The sequence below is a fragment of the Pelophylax lessonae genome, assembly GCF_965119305.1.
Source record: "Pelophylax lessonae genome assembly, chromosome: 8".
Lineage (NCBI taxonomy): Eukaryota > Metazoa > Chordata > Amphibia > Anura > Ranidae > Pelophylax > Pelophylax lessonae.
The window spans coordinates 257,890,999-257,911,949 of NC_138775.1; positions in this window are offsets into that span (position 1 = coordinate 257,890,999).

A 20,951-nucleotide genomic window follows, 5' to 3' on the forward strand; every position below is an offset into this window, starting at 1 on the left:
TGTGTACCATTGGAGAAATTTCCCTTAACAGAGAAGAATGGGATTATTTTTTTAATGATACTTGCCTAGGTGAATGAAGCGTTGGTCAGATGCTACATCTGTCCACTGTCAGGCTCTCTGGCAGAGAAGTCATCGGCTCTCTGCTGTGCCCCTCCAGCCGCGCTCACTGGAGTGCTGGGCTGTGGAGGGGGCAGGAGCGGCCAGCTCAGCCTCTCAGAAGCTCAGTGAGAGGCTGAGCCATGTGCTGGTTCAGGAACGTGGTTGCGATCTTTTCCGAGCCTGGACCGGCTCTGTGATGTCAGCCGACAACGTGCTTCAGCTTCAATGGGAAGTTATTGGAAATCCCCCAAAGTAAGGGGAATTCCCCTCTCCAAAACAAGTTCCGTGAGGACGTCACATGACGAAACGCGTAGGGGGCAAGGATGCTGATGTCACCGCGCTTGCTGATTTCTACTTGCGGTCCGTTAAGAGACCGGAGACGAACGAGCGACAATATTTGGCGTTTTACTTTAGTGTCGGGAGGACACGTGTGACATGTGAGTGGAATATTTGTGAATTTAATAAAAGGCTGTTTTTACGATTTACGCAGTGGAAGCCTTCTTTCTTTTTTCCATCTTTCCTGCACTGAGCTTTGTGGTTTAAGAGGGGGAAGCAGATGGGAGCCTGACTGTGGAGAGGAGTGGTCCCTGGAAACTTTTGGGTGTGTGTGGTGGTTTATAATCTGACCAGCCCGGGGTTCTGGTGAGTGATATCTAGTGAGAGCGGTGGCAGAATCACTTTGGGTGCTGCATTGCGGAGGATTCATATGACTTTCCTTTGTTGGACACCATACACATTTGAGGAGATTCTGAACTTTTTCTTGAATTTTGATTATATTTTTATATTTTTTTATTTCAAGTGACACATTATAATATACTTTTTTCTTTTCTGTGGTGTCACTTTTGCACTTTATAGCATTTCATGCTCACTTGGCATTAATCACATTGCAGATGGTTTTGCACTTTTATTTGCACTAAGCACTTTTTGTCAATCATTGTATATAAATATATATTATGTCTTATTATCACTTTTCCATATAGGTTGCACTGGTTTATGTAATCTGGATACATTGTTGACTGAGCACATATAGTTAGGTGTGTTGATCAGCTCTGCTCACTGAAAAATTCCTTCCAAAACAAGTGTTCCTATTGGAAGATTACCCCTTACCTCTTGTTTGGGAGACAGCTATAACATTTTGCCTAGAGATATTTCGATATTCTAAACACCACTTAGTGCGTTTAGACTGGTACTCAGTATTGTGAACGATTTGGCTCAATTAGGAGTTCCCAGAGATGTTATATTTCACTTAGCTGGGGACAACCCTAAAATGCTGTGCTTTCCTTCCTTTTCCTTTTTGGTGGCAGTGATCACCAGTACAGAGGGGTGATGCTCCCCAATCTGGGCACAACTTGCTGTCTAGTCAAAAGTATAAAATAATAAGTGTTTACCTAGAGATATACTTTGGGTTGACAGAACAGCTGATGTTTGGAATCCTAGCTTTAAAAAAATGTGAGCACCGCCTAAAGTGTAGCTCCGCTTTTGTTGAGAAAAAAACATTCCCTTCTGGGTGATTCATGAACATTGCAAGGATTTTAACAAACTTTGTTGCAGATTCCTACCTTTTGTTATTCTGAAGAAATCAATGTTTGTTCCTCTGTTTCTCTGTGCTGAATGGGCCAAATAGAAGTGGTTTCATAATTATCTATCAGCTGTGGCAGCTGCAGGGCTCTAATGAGGAAATCTGCTGCGCCTGCATCCCTTTAGACGTGTTCCTATTGGGAGTATCCCACCAAAAATGACATTTTTGTTGCAGGGGATGCCAGAAATCTGACTTGTATCTTCGGCAGACTTCTGGGAAAATTTGTGAGCCAATCACACAAGCAGGAAATGATGTTTCTGGGGGTGTGGTCAGTATACATTCTGTGTACAGAACAGCTCCAGGTAGTCATATTGCATTGCATTTTCAGAAAATTACAACAGCTGCAGATTGAAAAGGAAAGGTCATTTTTAATAATTCTAGATTGTAAGCTCTAACGAGCAGGGCCGTCCAATTCCTCCTGTATTGAATTGTATTGTAACTGTATTGTCTTCCCTCATATTGTAAATTGTTGGCGCTATATAAATCCTGTATTATAATAATGATAATAATAATAATAATAATTCAATTGCAATATGATTTGTGTCACATTTGTATACACTATATTATTTTCTCTTTATTTGCTATTTTTTTTCCCCCACCAAAGTGAAGTTACCCTTTAAGTAAGACCAGATTTTACATAAAATTGGATGCTCACTGTCAGATGTAAAGAACCATTATGAGGGTATGTAAGGTTTTACTAACATTCATTTTTATGACTTTATTGTATTAAAATTATGCTTGAAAAAGACAACTTTCCTCAAAGATGACATTTGAAGAGACAATTTCACTCTAGTTATGATTTCTGTATACTGAGATAATATTTTGCTATAAACCAAACTTCTCGAAAATTTAAATGTTCACAAACTTTATTTTCCTCTGTAGATGTGATTTGAACCTTAGCTGATGCTTGGAATCCTAACTTACAAAAATTTGAGCAAGTCTTTAGTCAGACCAGATTTTACATAAAATTGAATGCTCACTGTCAGATGTAAAGTAACATTATGAAGGTATCTAAGGTTTTAACTACTTGCCGACTGCCGCACGACTATTTACTGCGGCAGTCAGCCCCTCACAGGCAGAGCGACGTAGTACTACGTCACTAGCCTGTGAAGGTCTAGGGAGCGAGCGCGCACCCCCAGAGCCGCGCTCCCGCTCCTGCGTGGTCACGGACCCCCCGTGTGTGTGACCGACGGACCCGATGTCCGTCGCTCACTCGGCGATCGTCGGTGCAGAGGGAGAAAGTCAGGCGGCTAATGTAAACAAGCCGCCTGTCATTCTCCCCTGTGTATGAATGGTGATCACACGGTTCTACTATGTAGGACCGTTGATCACTGTTCATACATCTCAAGCCACAGCCAATCACAGTTAGAATCACGCCCCTAGGGACACGCATAACCCCTCCCTCTCAAAAAAAGTTAACCCCTTCACTGCCAGTGTAATTTTACAGTAACAGTGCATATGTATAGCACTGATTACTGTAGAAATGTCACTGGTAACCCCAAAAGTGTCAAAAATGTCAGTCAAGGGTCCGATCTGTCCGCCGCAATGTCGCAGTACCGCAAAAAAATCACAGATCGCCGCCATTACGCGTTAAAAAAAACAACAAAAATGGCAAAAATCGTTCCCTTTGTTAGTAAACGCGATAACTTTTGCGCAAACCAATCAAAATACGCTTTTTGCGATTTTTTTTACCAAACATATGTAGCATAAAACAAATTGGCTGAAAACGTTAAAAAATTTTGATTTTTACATTTTTTGGGGGGGAATTTCATATAAAAAAATGTGACAAATATTGTTATTTTTGCAAAATTGACGCTCTTGTTTTGTTTATAGCGCATGATCAAAAAATCGCACAGGTGATCAAATACCACCAAAAGAAAGCTCTGTTTGTGGGAAAAAAGGACGTCAAATTAGTTTAGGTACAGCGTCGCACGACCACGCAATTGTCCGTTAAAGTCACGCAGTGCTGAATCGCAAAATACGCCCTGGTCAGGAAGGGGGTAAAATCTTCCGGGGCTTAAGTGGTTAACAATGTGCATTTTCATGAGTATTTTAAATGATTTGTTGTTAAAATGATGCTTGAAAAGACAGCTTTTATCAATAATGACATTTGAAATGACAATTTCACTCTAGTTATGCTTTCTGTATAGTGAGATAATATTTTGCTGTAAACCAAACTTCTTGAAAAATTGAAACATTCAGAAACGTTATCTTCCTCTGTGAATGGGATTTGAAGCCTAATCAGTGGAGAGACTATCTCTTCATAGATATATCAAGAATCCAAACCGGTCAATCAACAGGTTTCTAAGAGCAGCAATATTTCATGGGGAGCCTTGGAAACAAATTTTGTCTTGGGGCTTAGTAATCAGAAAAGTAGATGGATCCTTACAATCCAATGCTCTAAATATTATCCAAGCAAACCTCTAAATGTACCCTTGCAGGGCAAAGCAATTTATGATTTAAAGCCTGGTTCCCAAACAGCATGTTCCTTTCTTCCACCACCACAATCAGTAAAATACCTGAAACTTCTTGGTATAGAGGAGCATGGACTCAGTCTACATGACAGTGCTGTTGCAGGTTGATTGGCCCAGCCCTATCACCACTGGTGTGCGCAGCCTATTGCATTAGAGTGTGAACCCCAGGGCACAAACACCCAAGTGGGTCTATCAGTAGAGCAGTGGACAGTGTCTGTAAAGCACAGATTGGTGTCAGTAGGGCAGTGGACGGTGTCAGTATATTCTATCTTGATGTATAGCTGCACATAAACCACTTCAGCTGGGTAGGAATCAATCCAGACCATAGGCAGACCACACTTGTTGGCTGGACAAACATATATTCTCACAGGTGCAGATGATGACACCAAAAGAGAATGACAGAGCCACTCATAGCGAAGGTCTGTTTACAATAGTCAGAACTTTATTAAAATGAATACTCACAAAGGTAAAACGATTAAAAGCTTCCTACATAAATACAAAGTTGCCGCCGATCATAGCGTACTGATGTCAGCGCTCCACTTGACGCGTTTCATCCAAAAGGACGCCTCTGAAGAAATCCTATTGGATGAAATGCATCAGGCGGGACGCTGACATTAGTACGCCACGATGCGCGGCAACTTTGTATTTATCCTGGAAGCTTTTTATCATTTTATCTTTGTGGGTATTCGTTTTAATAAACTTCTTACTATTGTAAAAGGACCTTCACTAGATGTTGTTCTGTCATTCTCTTTTGGTGCCATCATCTTCACCATGTGTGTAGCACTACTTCCTTGGGAGCTGCTTGAAGCGGATTCCCCTGGGTTACCCATAGCAACAACTTATCAATTCTTAGTGCTTTAAGTGTTTGACTCCAGGGGATTTGGTTTTTGTTATTTGTTTATTTTAGAACTTGGGATGGGAGAAGGGAAGAGTGGGATACTCCAACTGGATGAGCTATGCATACCTTGAGGACTTCTAGCTATGTTGAGTGTGGCAAGGCCGCCGCTTCACCTTGCCACTATAGGGAAGTACTTGATAAGCGAACTGTATAGTGAATTACTCTTCTGGGCTTGGTACCCCCTTTACCCTTACTCTTCAAGGTTATATTTGGCACCCCCTTTACTCTTGCTAACTGTGTGAGCTGACCTTCTATCCTCTGACTTCTCTGGAGTGGTCCCTCTTCCTGGGCAGACCCCTTGGCAAGCCTCCTGGTACTCACTGACACTGTTTTTCCCAGAAGACTCTGCCAGCAGCTCCACCGTCAGCTTTCCAGGATCGTTCAGGCTCAACTCCACACCTGGCTCACCAGGCCGACTGCCTGTGACCACCTTCCTCCGACAGCAGGAGGAGAGACAGCCATCACCCTCCTCCTGGGACTCTGCTTTCCGCCAAAGACACCACACATGTGCCCTTGGCTTGTATTGTCAATCCCAGGATGCACTGCAGTGGTGCCCTCCCACTGGGGCTGCCACAAAAGCCTGTTTGCCTCTGGCCAGGTTTCATCCACTGTCCAACAGGCTCCCCTATTGGATACAGTGGGGACACTCCCTCAGACCAAGTGACTCACACCTGGACACATGTAACAGGCATAACTAACAGATCAGGCTCCCCTGATAAGCAGATGGAGCATAACAATGCTTTTAACCTAGCACCTATCTAGGAGGGTGCTACTTGTGTAATGGGTGGGGAGCACATTGCTTAGTTAATACTTAATCATATGACAGGGTAATGAATATCTCTTTTTTTAATATTGATGGTCAGGTGAAAATACATTTAACATGATTTGAAGGATTATAGGAATTCAGGTTTTTAGGATATGGAAGAAAAATAAGACCATTGGGGAGCAGAAGAGATCCAACTAAAGATTACACTGGGCTTTCCTTGATCCCCATGGGGAATAGAAAGAAGGGCAAATATATGATGCTAGGGAAGGGGCCATTATAGTGAACCTGTAATGTTGCCCTGCTTGGGCAAATCACAGGATCACTTAAAAATGTACAGTCAGTTTCATAAATATTGGGACATCGACACAATTCTAATCTTTTTGGCTCTATACTCCACCGCCGTGGTCTTCCGGGTCTTTTGGTGTTGCTGAGCTCACCGGTGCGTTCTTTCTTTTTAAGGATGCTCCAAATAGTTGATTTGGCCACACCTAATGTTTTTGCTATCTCTCTGATGGGTTTGTTTTGTTTCTTTTGTCAGCCTAATGATGGCTTACTTCACCGATAGTGGCAGCTCTTTGGATCTCATATTGAGAGTTGACAGCAACAGATTCCAAATGCAAATAGCACTCTTGAAATGAACTCTGGACCTTTTATCTGCTCCTTATAAATGGGATAATGAGGGAATAACACCCACCTGGCCATGGAACAGCTGAGCAGCCAATTGTCCCATTACTTTTGGTCCCTTAAAAAGTGGGAGGCACATATACAAACTGTTGTAATTTCTACACCTTTCACCTGATTTGGATGTAAATACCCTCAAATTAAGGGCTGATCCGCCTGTCCATTTTTTTTGGCGGATCTGGACTGTCCCTCCATGCATCCCTATGGTGCATCAGATGTCAACGGAGATGTGCCCGCTGACATCAGATCCAATCCGATCCGATCCGTAAAATCTGGACGGATGGAAACCCTATTTTCCATCCGTTGTTGTAATTCCTACGCCTTTCACCTGATTTGGATGTAAATACCCTCAAATAAAGGGCTGATCCGCCTGTCCGTTTTTTTGGCGGATCTGGACTGTCCCTCCATGCATCCCTATGGTGCATCAGACGTCAGCGGAGACGTGTCCGCTGACATCAGATCCAATCCGATCCGATCCGTCAAATCTGGACGGATGGAAACCCTATTTTTCCATCCGTCGGAGACGTGTCCGCTGACATCAGATCCAATCCTATCCGATCCGTCAAATCTGGACGGATGGAAACCCTATTTTCCATCCGTCCAGCGGATCGGAACGGATGGAATCGGATGAGAACGGACCGACGGACCATTCCCATCCGATTCCCCCATAGAGATGTATGGGGAACTGACAGCTGTGTCTCCGCACACAGCTGTCATCCTCCTGTTCAGCGGCGGATCGATCCTCCGCTGAGATAAACGGAGTCCGTCCGATGGACGGGCTGTGTGAAAGGGGCCTAAAGCTGAAAGTCTGCAGTTAAATCACATCTTGTTTGTTTCATTTCAAATCCATTGTGGTGGTGTATAGAGCCAAAAAGATTAGAATTTTGTCACTGTCCCAATATTTATGGACCTGACTGTATTTAAACCACAAAATAAAATAATTCAACGTTGCAGCTTACCAGTCCATGGCTGAAGTGACTGCACAAACAGGGCCCCAGAGCACTCAACACCTTTTATAAGTTGAAGCAGTTCATGTAATTCATAATGGAACTTTCATACTTCCCCTTGACAAGTTTGCCACCACCCGCCGCCAATGATGTTTGTTTTTTCCCCATATATGTTTATCACCTTCCATTGTGAAATTGTAGCTTATCTTGTTATTTTCTGATCATTGTTAATCATTAGTTGCTCAGCTCTACATCAGAAAATGTCATCACAAAAAAACATTATGCTCTATTTTGCAATGTAAAATATAATGGCGCTGTTTAAGGCTTCACAGAAGAGCATATAAAAGCTTGTTTAATAACTCTGTGCAATTGTAAACTATGCAAATGTATTGAAACTCATAAAAGCCAGTCACTGGTTACTGGAGTTTGTGCGGCATTGTCATATGCCACGGCTCAGTAAACACAGTATACAGAGCTCGCTACCTGCAATGCAAGAAGGATCATGGACTACAATATTGTTTCACGCAAAGTGTATCTCTAAGCAGAACATTTTTTATTTTGGATAGAGTGGGAATAAATAAACCCTCAATCAACTCTTTTATGGGGAGATTCTCCCCCTTATTTGTACTGGTGACCATTGTCACTGAAAAAGAAAATTAGAGGCATTATAGGAATTCAGGTTTTTAGGATATGGTAGAAGAAGAAGACCATTGGGGAGCAGAAGAGGTCCAACTAAAGATTACACTGGGCTTTCCTTGATCCCCATGGGAAATCGAAGAAAGGGCAAATATATGATCCTGGGGAAGGGGCCATTAACCACTTAAGCCCCGGAAGATTTTACCCCCTTCCTGACCAGGGTTTTTTTTGTGATTCGGCACTGCGTGACTTTAACGGACAATTGCGCGGTCGTGCGACGTGTACCTAAACGAATTTGACGTCTTTCTTTCCCGCAAACAGAGCTTTCTTTTGGTGGTATTTGATCACCTGTGCGATTTTTACTTTTTGCGCTATAAACAAAAAAAGAGCGTCAATTTTGCAAAAATAACAATATTTTTCAAATTTTTTTATATGAAATTCCCCCCCCCCCAAAAAAAAAGTAAAAATCTAAATTTTTTAACATTTTAGGCCTATTTGTTTTATGCTACATATGTTTGGTAAAAAAAAAAATCGCAAAAAGCGTATTTTGATTGGTTTGCGCAAAAGTTATTGCGTTTACTAACTAAGGGAAAGATTTCTGTAATTTTTGGTGTTTTTTTTTTTAACGCGTAATGGCGGCGATCTGCGATTTTTTTGCGGTACTGCGACATTGCAGCGGACAGATCGGACCCTTGACTGACATTTTTGACAATTTTGGGGTTACCAGTGACATTACTACAGTAATCAGTGCTATACATATGCACTGTTACTGCAAAATGACACTGGCAGGGAAGGGGTTAACTTTATTGGGGAAGGAGGGGTTAAGTGTGTCCCTAGGGGCGTGCTTCTAACTGTGATTGGACATGGCTACTGGTGTAGGAACAGTGATCAACGGTCCTACATAGTAGAACCGTATGATCACCATTCCTACACAGGGGAGAATGACAGACGGCTTGTTTACATCAGCCGCCTGCCTTTCTCCCTTTACGGCGGACGATCGCGAGTGACCGGCGGACATCGGGTCCGCCGGTCACACACACGGACTTCCCAGGGAACGACCCGGGGCGGGTGCGCGCTCGCCCGCTATTGGCTCACAAGCAAGTGACAGGCTAGTGACGTACCCATACGTCACTTTGCCTGGCCGGGGCTGACCACCGCAGTATATGTACTTGCGGCGGTCGGCAACCGGTTAAAGTGAACCTGTTACGTTGCCCTGCAAAAAGAAAATTAGAGATGCGCCATGAAATGCATACAGGCCTTCTTCAAGTCATCACAAGGCACCAGTCCACCTCACTCTGAGTTGTGTTTAAAATGTTCAAAGATCTCAAAGCAAAACCTTTTTTTTTTTTTTAAGTTTTGGTTAGCGTGGGGAAAGGTTAGACAAGATTAATCAAGTGTTCATTGCTGTCTGTGTACCCACTGGGGAAATGTACCCATCCATTTCTACTGGTGACCTTTGTCAATGAGAACAAAAAAGTGAGAAGAAACCTAAAAAATGAGAGTTGTCCCCAGAACAAGAGGTGAGGGATACCTTTCAATGGAGTCACCATGGACAAAAGTGTCTAAAAGGGGAAATTTCCTAACCTTGGAAGATTTTCTCTAAAGCTGGGCATTTCCTCATAGAGGTTTATTTTTTAATTTCAGTTTTAAGAACGTTCTTTCGATTTTTAAATTTAAAAGCGACATTGGTCTTTGACCGCAGTGATGAGAACATTCAAAGGAGCAGGATGGAAAATTTTTCTTGAAGGTATGAATTTCAAACAGTATCTGTGTTTGTCGATTGGGAAAATCCATTCATTCCAAGAACTTTGGAAAGACATTCATCAAGTCATCAAAGATACTGAGAATTTCCGTACAAATGACCGTACGAATTTTCACATAAACATTCGTAACAAAATCTACTCGTGATCGTGAACGGCCAGCTTAACCACTTGCCGACTGCCTAATGTACTTTTACTGCAGCAAGTCGGCTCCCTTGTGCCAAATCACGTACCTGTACATCATTTTGTGCAGGGGCTCCAGGGGACGTGCGCTAGAGGTGCGAGGGTAAGCCAATCAGTGGTTCCTGAGATCTTTCCTGATCGTTCGATCATTCCCGAGATACAAGGAACGGCGGTCTGCCTATGTAAACAAGGCAGGTCGCCATTCTGACAGGGAGGAAGACAGAGATCTTGTGTTCATGCTAAGCAGAAACACTGATATCTGTCTTCGCCCTGTCAGAGCAACCCCCCCCACAGTTAGTAGGCACTCCCAGTGAACATATTTAACCCTTTGATCGCCCCTGGTGTTAACCCCTTCCCTGCAAGTGTCATTAGTACAGTGACAGTGCATATTTTTTAGAACTGATTACAGTAAGAATGTCACTGGTCCCCAAAAAAGCATCAAAAGTGTCAGTTAGGCTTCTGATTTGTCCACCTCAGTGTCGCGGTCCCACTATATATTGCTGATTGCCGCCATTACTAGTAAAAAAAAAAAACTAAATTCCATAAAAATATCCCATCGTTTGTAGATGCTATAACTTTTCAATCAATATAGGCTTATTGGGATTTTTTTTTACCAAAATTGTCACTCTATAGCACAAAAAATTAAAAAATGCAGAGGTGATCAAATGCCACCAAAAGAAGGCTCTATTTGTGGGAAAAAAAGGACATCAAAAGTCTTTGGGTTTAGTGTGGCACGACCATGCAATTGTTAGTTAAAATAACGCAGTGCTGTACTGCAAAAAATGGCCTGGTCATTAACCACTTGCCGACCGCCGCCCGACTATATACGGCGGCGGTCAGCCCCTCCCAGGCAAAGTGACGTACCTACTAGTCTGGGAGCCAATAGGGGGCGAGCGTGCGCCACCGGAGGCGCGCTCTCGCCCCCGCTCGTACCCTAAGAAGCCCGCGCATGTGACTGGTGGACCCGATGTCTGCCGGTCACTCGCGATCGTCGGGTGGAGAGGGAGAAAGGCAGACGGCTAATGTAAACAAAGCCGCCTGTCATTCTCCCCTGTGTAAAAGCACAGATCACTCGGTCCTGCTATGTAGGACCGTTGATCTCTGCTGTTACACACACAGCCAATTCCAATCACAGTTAGAATCACGCCCCTAGGGACACACTTAACCCTTCCCTCTCCAATAAAGTTAACCCCTTCCCTCCCAGTGTCATTTTTACAGTAACAGTGCATATGTATAGCACTGATTACTGTAGTAATGTCACTGGTACCCACAAAAGTGTCAAAAATGTCAGTCAAGGGTCCAATCTGTCCGCCGCAATGTCGCAGTCCCGCAAAAAAAAAAACGCAGATCGCCGCCATTACTCGTTAAAAAAAAAAAACAACAAAAATGACAAAAATCTTTCCCTTAGTTAGTAAACGCAATAACTTTTGCGCAAACCAATCAAAATACGCTTTTTGTGATTTTTTTTTTACCAAACATATGTAGCAGAAAACAAATTGGCCTAAAATGTTAAAAAATTTTGATTTTTACATTTTTTGGGGGGGAATTTCATATAAAAAAATGTGAAAAATATTGTTATTTTTGCAAAATTGTCACTCTTTTCTTGTTTATAGCGCATGATCAAAAAATCGCATAGGTGATCAAATACCACCAAAAGAAAGCTCTGTTTGTGGGGAAAAATAGGACGTCGATTTCATTTGGGTACAGTGTCGCACGACCGCGCAATTGTCCTTTAAATTCACACAGTGCCGAATCGCAAAATAGGCCCTGGTCAGAAAGGGGTAAAATCTTCCGGGGCTTAAGTCATTAAGGGGGTAAAACCTTCGGAGCTGAAGGGTTTAATGTCTTGTTGGGGTTTTGGGACAAGAAGTGAAGATAAATTTCCTCCGCGGTACACAGACAGAAAACAAAAATAACTTGACATGGGTTTTAATCCTTTCTCACTCTATACAAAACTTTAGATCCACTTCAAACTTTTTTTCCTCTTCGGTTTTTTCTTTGCTACCCTTGTGCTGTAAATGTCTGTATATTTCGGTGAACGGTACTTTTTGACTTTTCTCCAGATCAGATGGTTCTATGAGGGCTGCAGCATGAACAGGCAGACCTTTAAGCTGGCTCTCCTAAACAGATCCATATGTTAATCATCATGAACTATGTACTGATTTGTGCATGTACATATGTGACCGGCCTAGCTGACATCAAACATAATGTTTTACTTCAGTGTTTTCCTGTCAAATTTATATTTCATAATGAGACACATCAGTACTTTTAGCTCCAGAGATGAGACCTATAATGACCTAAATCTGGAATGATTTTACTCAAGTGTACGGCTGTGCCCCACTGACAATGCTGCTGCAGATCTACGGAGGCTCCGGGGTCGGGCATTTGTCAGGTAGAGACCCGTACGACGGGCTACAACGCTAACACCCTCTCACCCCTTTTAAATCACGGCAAGGCTTCGTAATGATAGTCCGTCGACAAGAAAAGTCCATTTGTACACATGGCATGTCATTGAAGGGAAGGTTTAGGGTTTGCAATGTTTTGTTGAAAACATATATAGTAATAGAGAGCAGCCTTGATGTAAACAATCTTGTTCATATATTATATTTTCCTTGTTCAAGTATTTTATTGGTTAGGAAAGAAAGCAGTAATACAGACAGGTTTAGGTCCATACATGGACTAAATACAAAAAAAAAAAAGGAGGAACATAAGGAGATGACACAACAACACAACACACAACACAACAACAACAATAGCACAACAACGATGAAAGTCAAGATGTTGAACATAAATCGGGTTACTTATAAGTAAAGGCTTAATATATATAATAGACATTGGATGATACATGAGTCTAGCCATCAGGAGCGTGTGGAGAGCGTCCAGGTTGTATTGAGTTTCATTATTAAATTAGTTAGGTGCAGGGCTTTTTTTCAGCGGGAACATGGGGGAACGCAGTTCCGGCACCTCCAACACTGAAAGTATGTAATAGAAAGGGGTGCTGGGTTTGCTAGAGTGTCTATTGATGCTGGATGATCTAATGTTGCCTTAAGGGGATGTATTTTTGTGGGGGTTTATTGTTGCTGGGGAGGTCTAATGTTGCTGCTGGGGGACCTATTATTTCTGGAAGGGATATAGTTTTACTGGGGGGAGGTCTATTGTTGCTTGTGGCAGATCTATTGTTGCTGGGTTTGGTCTTATGTTGCTGGGGAGGTCTAATGTTGCTGCTGGGGGACCTATTATTTCTGGAAGGGATATAGTTTTACTGGGGGGAGGTCTATTGTTGCTTGTGGCAGATCTATTGTTGCTGGGTTTGGTCTTATGTTGCTGGGGGAAGTAAGTTGTTGCTGGGAGGGATTTTCTGTTGAGGGAGCAGTCCATTGTGTCAGGCTTCTGGAGGGTCTATTGATGCTGTCTACAGGGAGATCTGTTGTTGCTGCTGGGGGTCCATTGTTGCTAGTGGGATCTACTGTTGCTGAATGGGGTCTATTGTTGTTGGCTGCAGGGGATCTATTATACTGCTATTCTTGGTATTATTAACAAATTCCATACAAATTACCTAGTACCACAAAATAATACTTGGTTCTGTATTCTCTAAAAGGGACAGTACTAGGAGGTAGGAAGGGGATGGAACCAAGGAAAGGTGCACGGAGGAGGGTAGGGGTGGAGACAAGGGGTAACTCAGAAAGGGGGAGTTCCTGCACCTATTCTCTGAGAAAAAAAGCCCTGGTAAGGTATACAAATCTCGATATCAAAAATGCATTTGCATGAAGACTTATTGTAGCACTGTGGTAAGTTCTAGGGCAGGCGTCTTCAAACTATGGCCCTCCAGTTGTTCAGGAACTAAAATTCCCATCATGCCTAGTCATGTCTGTGAATGTCAGAGTTTTACAATGCCTCATGGGATGTGTAGTTCTGCAACAGCTGGAGGGCCATAGTTTGAGGATCCCTGATCTAGGGTGTTGGCTACTTAGGAAGGGAGACCATAACAGGAGAAAAGTAAAAGAGCAAGAGTTCAGAGTAGAGGGCATAGGCAGGGCTGGCCCAAGACATTGTGCTGCCTGGGTCCAAGAATGAAATGCTGCCCCCCCCCCCCAAAAAAAAAAAATCACGCACACCAAAAGGCCCTCACATATAAAAATAACATTTTGAAATAATTATATACACTGTTATCTTCTTCCATAACTCACCACCGACCAGTCCACCAAAGACCTGCTGTCTGTCCTCAGTCCTCCTGTCACTCCTGTGTCTGTCGTGCCCACCGCCCTAGAAGATCCCGCCTGCCCTGTGTGAGATAGAGTGCACTGATGTCTGACGTCTTTGCGCACACCACAACCACTTGGGGGATGGTTCCCAGAGGAGACGCTCCACTCCCTCATACTCATCTGTTTGCACTATGGGCAGCAGTATGAGATGGGGAAATGCCACCCGTAACGTGCCGCAAAGTGATGACAACCAAAACTGCTGGAAAAAAATCTTGGGTGTCAATTGGCTGCCCCTCTCCAACTTCTGCCTGGGTCCAATGGACCCAGTGGGACCCATGGTTGGGCCGGCCCTAGGCATAGGGGTGATAGAGAAGAATATATTATATTTTCAATATATCTTTAATATATTGTTTTACTTGCTCATGAGGGAAGCCATATTTATTCATTAAAAATCAGCACAGGGAAACAAATAGGGATTTCTTCGGAATAACAATAGGTCACGTTGAACCCTGAATTTTCCTGGTGACTTTGTAGCGGCTAAATAAGACCAGAGACGCGGGGCCCAAAAATTCCCTTGTACTTGGCTCTCCAGGAATGGAGGTGGACGTGTGGACACATACCCATAGTATTACCTATTTGTGTTTCCTTGGTACCCAAGAGGTCCTGGCGGGGTTATGCCACAGGTGTTGTTGACCATTTAGGTCCCCTCGTTATGGTAAGAGGCCATCTTATCTGGAGGAATTTCACTCTTGGTGTTGATAGCCAAACGTTTGTGGGAGGAATTACAATGGTGGATAATTTTCACTTCACTGGTGTTGTACATTGATGTGTGTATGGACATTTTTCACTATTTTACTTATTGAACCTCAACACCTTTGTGATAAAAACTTTATTTTTATTTTTATTGCATATTTGTCTCACATATTGTTGCTGCTACTTATTGTAAGTGCAGTTATTTTTCTGTTAAAAAATATTTATTCATTACATACACAGGCTCTGTATGCATATCTGCCCCCCTCTCACCATGCAATATCCAATATACAAAATTCAAGTGTACATTGCCAGTCACATATACACTCACCGGCCACTTTATTAGCCACACTTGTTCAATTGCTTGGTAACACAAATTGCTAATCAGTCAATCACATGGCAGCAACTCAATGCATTTAGGCATCTAGACGTGGTGAAGATGACTTGCTAAATTCCAAACCAAGCATCAGAATGGGGAAGAAAGGGGATTTAGGTGACTTTGAATGTGGTATGGTTGTTGATGCCAGATGGGCTATTGAATATTTCAAAAACTGCTGATCTACTGGGATTTTCACGCACAACTATCTCCTGGGTTTACATAGAATGGCCCGAAAAAGAGAAAATATCCAGTGAGCGGCAGTTATGTGGACAAAAATGCCTTGTTGATTTCAGAGGTCAGAGGATGGGCAGACTGGTTTGAGATAAAAGGAAGGCAACAGTAACTCAAAAAAACACTCTTTACAACCAAGGTATGCAGAATACCGTCTTTGAAGGCACAAAACATCGAACCTTGAAGCAGATGGGCTATAGCAGCAGAAGACCATGAAAGGTGCCACTCCTGTCAGATAAGAACAGGAAACTGAGGGTACAATTCGCACAGGCTCACCAAAATTGGACAATAGAAGATTGGAAAAATGTTGTCTGGTCTGATGAGTCTCGATCTTAGCTGCAACATTCAGATGGTGGGGTCGGAATTCGGCCTAAACAACATGAAAGCATGGATCCATCCTGCCTTATACCAATGGTTCAGGTTGGTGGTGGAGGTGTAATGGTGTGGGGGATAGTTTCTTGGCACACTTTGGACTCCTTAGTACCAATTGAGCATTGTTTAAACACCACGGCCTACCTGAGTATTGTTGCTGACCATGTCAATTCCTTTATGACTACAGTGTCCCCATCTTCCGATGGCTCCTTCCAGCAGGATAATTCACCATGTCACAAAGATTCAATCATCTCACCACTGGTTTCTTCACCATGACAATGAGGTCACTGTCCTCCAATGGCCTCCACACTCACCACATCTCATCCAATAGAGCATCTTTGGAATGTGGTGGAATGGGAGATTCGCATCATGGATGTGCAGCCGACAAATCTGCAGAAAGTGGGGGATGCTATCATGTCACTATGGACCAAAATCTCTGAGGAATGTTTCCAATACCATGTTGAATCTATGCCACAAAGAATTAAAGCAGTTCTGAAGGCAAAAGAGGGACCAACCCGGTACTAGCAAGGTGTACCTAATAAAGTGGCCAGTGAGTGTACAAAGTTTAGTATTGATTAACAAATATAAAATTAAAAAACCCTCCAAATAAATTAAAAAACACAGTAGTCTCCTAAAAACAACAGCCTAATAGTTGCCTGTTGCCCATTAGAACACAAAAAATGTCAAGGTTGTTGTAATGAAATCCAAATATTCTTCTTGTGTAACAAACATAATTATGTTGCTATACGACAGTGATGGCGAACCTTGGCACCCCAGATGTTTTGGAACTACATTTCCCATAATCCTCACCTACACTGCAGTGTAGTTGAGCATCATGAGAAATGTCGTTTCAAACATCTGGGGTGCCAAGGTTCGCCATCCCTGCTATAAAATCTTTTCCATTATAACAGCAGTGATTGGAACACTGATTTAGTCGTTGATAGGGATGGCGTTCGAGTTTGTGGTGGCATAGCGTTTTCTACAAACTCAGGCTGTTTGCTGTGTCGGTGAATTTGACGGCCTGTTTAACCCCTCTTCTGCCCACTGAACCAAACGTCCAGCTTCTGGACCAAATATGGTCTTGGCCTATGGTCTTGGCCAAATCTGGTCAAAAACGACATCCAGCATCTCTGCCCCTTTATTTGCATTCAGATGTTGGTGGGGGAATCTCCCAGCTAGCAACTGCAAAGGGCCAGGAATATGTTTCTTGTTGCTAGGACACAATGACTTCTATTCAGTTTGTAATAATGTTTGTGAGTCAAAGCCACTCTTGTTCACCCATTATGTTGTTATAGGTTGGTCTCAATCACACACAGATATCAGTATAATGTGACCAGGAACGAATGAAATTGGGTGTTTTCATTTCTCTTGACATTTTGGCAAAATAAAAGGAAAATTTTGGAAACAGTTTGCCATTTTGGCAAAATACATTGAGGTCAATGTGAATGGTGAAATCAAGGTGGTTTTTGGTAGTTTGTATGGAGGCATGGGACTTTAAATAGCTCATTAAGGCTAGATATGCTCCTGTTCCTGGTCGTGCGGCACAAAGTGGCCACTCATTAGCCTCAGCAAAAAAAAAAAAGTACAATTAAAGATTTGGACAGTACACAAATAACAATCATATATACAAATAATGGGAAATAAAAGATGAAGAACACTAAGTGCCGGTTCACACTGAAGTGGCACGACAGACACTGAAGTGGCACGACAGAACGGTTCCTGTAGCACACAACGGACCGCGACGGACCGCGACTTGCCAGGCTGACAAGTCACCTGACAAGTCATACTAGTGTGAACCGGTGTAACGTGAGAATTACCTACCCCGCGAGAAAAACCTACCCTCGTCACTTCCGGCGAGGAACAGCTGAGCAGCGCAGCAGTGCGCATGCTCACAGCCCCGGATACCTAATAGAGCAGCTGAGAATCAGACTAGTGCGCATGCGCACTAGCATGAAAAGAGCACGGTGTCCGTGAAAAAAACCTACCTACGCGGGGGTTACATTAAAACAGCTGTGCTGCAATATCACTCATCTCCGCTTCTGTCCCTGTGACTTCCCTGCTCTCGGCTAGTAAATATAAAAGCGGCTGGCGGCTCCGTGATTTATCTTTTCATACAGCCGCCGCTGCTTTTATATTTACTATCGAAGATGAGGGAAGTGACCGGGACAGGAGCGGGGATGACTCATATTGCAGCACAGCTGTTTTAATGTAACTGCTCGTGTTACACACACTGCCGTGAACCGGAAGTGACGAGGGTAGGTTTTTCTCACGGGTAGGTAATTCTCACGGAACACCGGCACAAAGGGATCTTTTTATAAATGTTTTCAACACAAGATTCAGCCAATTTTTAACCAGGGTGCAAACTCTTTCCAAATAGAATCCAATTGGAAAAATGTGTGAATCTTGGATCAAAGCTGTGTAAGAGCTGGTTCACACTGAGGCGATCCGACTTCCCGGGGCGACCTGTGAAGTCGCGGTGCACATCGCGCACCGCGACCTCGGAGCGACATGCACAGACTTCATATCATTGAAGTCAATGCAGGTCGCTCCAGGTCGCCCCAAAGTGGTACAGGACCCTTTTTCTAAGTCGGAGCGACTTGTGTCGCTCCAATTAGAACGGGTCCTGTGCTAATCTATGGCAGGCGACCCACGGCGACTTGTCAGGCGACCAAGTCTCCTGACAAGTCACCCCAGTGTGAACCGGCTCTAAATCTTGTGTGACAAAAAATAATAAATAGACTCCAAATAGCCTTAAATACACCCACCATCAACCCACACACACAAAAAGCACACATCCTCTATATTAAAAAAAATAGATATTATTTTTTTCTTTTAGGCAAATTTTCCCCTAACAGCTCAAAAAGCAAAATGGAATGTTTTGGCTTGGTAATTGGAACACTGAAAGTTCCATACTGAGCCTTGTATTTCAAAAACAGCCCAGGTTGTAAATTAAGTCCAGTCTGGCTCTCTTTATCCTTAGCAGAACAGACCTATTAATAAGTCTATGAGTTGGCTAACTCATTGAAAACAATACAGACTCTGTAAAGTTAATATCTCAGAAGTTGAGTTGTAAGGGTTTGTGTACTTGGACGTTGTTTATTTTCATTGACTTGCATTTGAAACGCAAATAAAAATTGCAAGTCAGCAGATTCCTGTTGACTTCAGTGGAGGAGTGCAGATGACAGATTAGCGACTGCCTTTGACTTCTACTAGGAAAAGAGCGACTTCTACAAAGAAGAGAGAAGGATTCAGCCTACTTGCATAAAGATTATCCAAGAACCTGTAATAATTCACTCCTTGTTACAAGGAGAGTCTTCGACCACTGGAGATGCTCATTGTTGACCCCTAAAAGGTTAGAAACATCCAATTATTGTGAGAGATACTCAAAATTGATTTATTTTCAAGCCGTTTATGGGCACTCTTATTCTATACCTTACTGAATAACTAGTAAATAGGATCCAAGTGCCCAGCCTAATTGGAAAAGGTCAGATCGATGTATAAATCGAGGCCTAATGATTCTATTGGGGACTTAGAGATACTCTATTACGCTATTGGCAATGCAAGTAGAAACTGGACAAGGATTCCATTATAAAAGACAAATAGACACACTTTAGTCATAGTAATATTTTACTGAATTCCACAAATGAAAAAATCTGGACGCCTGCACATCTGGGATATTCTAAATGTATCTTTATTCATGACAAATTGTATTGTATTTGTATTGTATTATATTGTATTGTATAAATAGAAAATATATATTTTGTAGAGGCTGTATAGACTTTAATGGTACTTGCATGGACAACAACACGTGAATAGTCTAAAATGATTCTTTTATTACAACAACTTAATAAAACATGCACAATATCTGCCAATTCAAAGGCACTAAAAGCGCTCCCAATTTAGTTTGATAATTACATACCAAAAGGCTAAAACTCATGGTCTATCACCTAGAGTTTAACCATATCTTCTCGACATGTTTCACTGTAGTATCTGCTTCCTCAGGAGTACTTTAGAGAGCAAAAATATCTATAAAAAGATAATAACAATCATAATAAATAGGGGGAACAATACAATATTAATAATTGATATGTTTAAACATGAGGATCAGGGTATATATTTTTTTTAATTGTATAAAAAAACACACGGGGGAGAGATGGTTACCGTGTTTCACACTATGTTAGTACATTTTTTTTATAAGCTTATAAGGAAGCACTACCAAAGTGTGGTTTTTCGAAGTTCACATATATTGTGGTGACTGGTGTTTTTTGCACCGGAAGAACGCCAGTCATTAACCACTTAAGCCCCGGAGGATTTGGCTGCTAAAGGACCAGGGGTTTTTTTGCGATTTTTTACTGCGTGACTTTAACGGACAATTGCGCGGTCGTGCGACGCTGTACCTAAACGAATTTGACGTCCTTTTTTTCCCACAAACAGAGCTTTCTTTTGGTGGTATTTGATCACCTGTGCGATTTTTTGATCACGCGCTATAAACAAAAAAAGAGCGTAAATTTTGCAAAAATAACAATATTTTTCACATTTTTTTATATGAAATTCCCCAAAAAAAAAAGTAAAAATCAAAATTTTTTAACATTTTTCGGCCAATTTGTTTTATGCTACCTATGTTTGGTAAAAAAAATCGCAAAAAGCGTATTTTGATTGGTTTGCGCAAAAGTTATCGCGTTTACTAACAAAGAGAAAGATTTTTGTCATTTTTGGTGTTTTTTTTTTTAACGCGTAATGGCGGCGATCTGCGATTTTTTTTTCGGTACTGCGACATTGCGGCGGACAGATCGGACCCTTGACTGACATTTTTGACACTTTTGGGGTTACCAGTGACATTACTGCAGTAATCAGTGCTATACATATGCACTGTTACTGCAAAAATGACACTGGCAGGGAAGGGGTTAACTTTATTGGGAAGGGAGGGGTTAAGTGTGTCCTAGGGGCGTGCTTTCTACTGTGTAGGGACATTGCTATTGGTGTAAAAGCAAAGA